Source organism: Lissotriton vulgaris, chromosome 1_1, assembly GCF_964263255.1.
Source record: "Lissotriton vulgaris chromosome 1_1, aLisVul1.2, whole genome shotgun sequence".
Taxonomy (NCBI): Eukaryota; Metazoa; Chordata; class Amphibia; order Caudata; family Salamandridae; genus Lissotriton; species Lissotriton vulgaris.
In genome coordinates this window covers 1,850,966,436-1,850,969,881 of record NC_141685.1, presented here as the reverse complement: position 1 = coordinate 1,850,969,881, position 3,446 = coordinate 1,850,966,436, and positions in this window count along the sequence as shown.

Sequence of the window (3,446 nt, the reverse complement as noted above, 5' to 3'; positions counted from 1 at the left end):
GGTGAAAGTCAGGCATCCCGCCACAGCCTTTCTGCCCCACCCAAAAGGCAGATGGAGGCAGTAGCAACGTGGACACACCACATTTTGACAGTGAAAACAGACTCTTTTTTGGCAAAGTACCTACCTATAGATTTTGAACCCTAGCTCTGCCGGCACCCAGGGAAACCTAGCAAACCTATGCATTTTTGAAAACTAAACACGCAGGGGAATCCAGGATGGGGTGACTTGACTGGCTCTCACCAGGTTCTGTTGCCCAGAATCACTTGCAAACCACAACATTTGTCAAAAAAACACATTTTCCTCAAATTTCTGTGGTGGAAAGTTCTGGAATCTGCGTGGATCCACGAAATTCCACTAACCCCGCATTCCCCTAAGTCTTCCGAGAAAAATGTTACATCACTTGTGTGGGTCGGCCTAGTGCTCCCGACAGTAAATGGCCCAAAACACAACATGGACACACCACATTTTACAGTGAAAGCTGACACTATTTTGCAAAGTACCTAGCTGTAGATTTTGAACCCTAGCTCTGTTGGCATGTAGGGAAACCCAGAAAACCTATACCTTTATGAAAACTAGACACCCAGGGGAATCCAGAATAGTGTGACATTTCTGGCTCTCACCAGGATCTGTTACCCAGAATCCTTTGCAAACCTCAAAATGTATTTTAAAAAAACATATTTTCCTCACATTTCTGTGATGGAAAGTTCTGTAATCTGCGTGGATCCACAAAATTCCACCCACCCCGCATTCCACAAAGTCTTCTGAGAAAAATGGTATCTCACGTGTGTGGGTGGGTCAAGTACCGGTGACAGGCTAGGGCCCAAAACCTATTGAGGCAACATCAAAATTACCTATCACAAAACAACCTGGTTTTGGAAGGGGGCCCCATGAGTTTTTGGCTCCAGCAAGGTGTGACTTGAGTGGGTCCCCCAACATTTCCTACCCAGAATCCCCTGCATACCTCAAATTTAGCTGGAAAACAAAACACTTTTTTCTCAGATATATGTGTTGGAAAGTTCTTGAATCTGCATGGATCCACAACTTTCCTTCTACACAGCATTTTTCCAGATCTCCCGATAAAGATGGTACCTCTCTTGTGTGTGTGTGTCAAGTACCCGCGACAGGCAAGGGTCCAAAACGTATTGAGGAGACATCAAAATGACCCATCACAAAACAACCTGGTTTTGCAAGGGAAGTCACCTGGGTTTTTGCCCCAGGCTCGGCGGCCATTTAAGGAAACCTACCAATCCCACACATTTCTGAAAACTAGACACCTTGCAGAGTCCAGCAAGGTATGGCTTCCATGGTTCCCCCAACATTTCCCTACCCAGAATCACCTGGAAACCTCACATTTGTTTGAAAAAATCAATTTTTTCTCACATTCCTGTGTGGGGAACTTGTTTACCGGGCTGACACAAATTTCCTACCACCCAGCATTCCCCAGGTCTCCCGATAAAAATGGCGCCTCACTTCTGTGGGTAGCCATAGTGTCTGCAACAGGAAATGACCCAAATCGTACTGTAGAGACTTCAAAATTACCTATAACAAAACTACCTGGTTTTGGGGGGGCACCTGGTTCTTTGGCCCTGTGCTCGCCACCATCTAGAGAAGCCTACCAAACCCACATATTTCTGAAAACTAGATACCCTGGGGTGTCCAATGAGGTATGGCTTGTGTGTATCCTCCAACGTTTCCCTACCCAGAATCCCCTGCAAACCTCAAATTTAGCTGAAAAAACACATTTCCCACAACATTTTTGTGTAGAATTCCCATGCCGGAACAAATGTCCTACCCCACAGCGTTCTCCTTAGTGTCCCAAGTGAAATGATACCTCACTTGTGTGGGTGTCCAATGCAGAATTGGCTAAAAACTTATTTATAAAATAATTTAGTGCTTAGAATTCTCTGTGCTATACCCTTATTCCCTATCTTTTGGACTCTTCCCAGTCACAAGCCCTTGCCCCATCCACACAAGTGAGGTATCATTTTACTCAGGAGACTGAGCAGAATGCTGTGGGGTAGGACATTTATGATGGCACAGTGATTCCACCCAAAAATATGTGGAAAATTTGTTTTTTTTCAACTAGATTTGAGGTTTGCAGGGCATTCTGGGTAGGAAAACATTGGGGGATCCATGCAAGCCATACCTCGCTGGACTCCCCAGGGTGTCTAGTTTTCATAAATTTGTGGGTTTGGTTGTTTCCCAAGATGGTCGCCAAGCCCGGGGCAAAAAACCCAGGTGACCCCCCTTGCAAAACCAGGTTGTTTTGTGATAGGCAATTTTGATGTCGTCTCAATACGTTTTGGTCCCTTGCCTGTCGCGGGTACTTGACCCACCCACGCAAGTGAGGTATCATTTTTATTGGGAGACCTGGGGAAACGCTGGGTGGAAGGAAATTGGTGGATAAACGTAGATTCTAGAACTTTCCCACACAGTAATTTGAGTAAAAAAAAGTGATTTTTTTCAACTGAATTTGAGGTTTGCAGGGCATTCTGGGTACAAAAACGTTGGGGGTTCCACTCAAGCCATACCTCGCTGGACTCCCCCGGGTATCTAGTTTTCAGAAATGTATGGGATTTGTAGGCTTCCCTAGAAGGCCACCGAGCCCGGGGCCAAAAACTCATGAGACCCCCCTTGCAAAACCAGGTTGTTTTGTCATAGGTCATTTTAATGTCCCCTCAATCGGTTTTGGGCCCTTCCATGTCGCCGGTACTTGACCCACCCACACAGGTGAGGTACCATTGTTCTCGGAAGACTCTGGGGAATGCGGTCTGGGTAGAATTTTGTGGATCTACACACATTCCAGAACTTTCCTCCACAGAAATGAGGAAATGTGTTTTTTTTTAAATTGTGAGGTTTGCAAGGGATTCTGGGTAACAGAACCCGGTGAGAACCAGACAAGTCACCCCATTCTGGATTCCCCTGGATGTCTAGTTTTCAAATATGTATAGGTTTGCTAGGTTTCCCTAGGTGCCAGCAGAGGTAAGGTTAAAAACTGACAAGCTAGACACTTTGCAAAAAAGAGTCCATTTTCACTGTGAAATTGTGGTGTGTCCATGTTGCGTTTTGGGCCTTTTCCTGTCGCAGGCACTTGGCCTACCAAGTGAGGTGCCATTTTTCTCTGAAGACTTTAGGGAACGCGGGGTGGGCGGAATTTCCTGGACTTTCCACCACAGAAATGTGTTTTTTTGGACAAATTTCTAAGTTTGCAAGGGATTCTGAGTAATAGAACCTGGTAAGAGCCAGTCAAGTCACCCCATGCTAGATTCCCCTGGTTATCTAGTTTTCAAAAATGTTTAGGTTTGCTAGATTTCTCTAGGTGCTGGTAGAGTTAGGGTTTAAGATCTACAGCTAGGCACTGTGCAAAAAAAGGGTCAGTTTTTACTCTGCAAATTTGGTGTGTCCACGTTGGGTTTTGGGCTGTTTCCTGTTGCAGGCACTAGGCT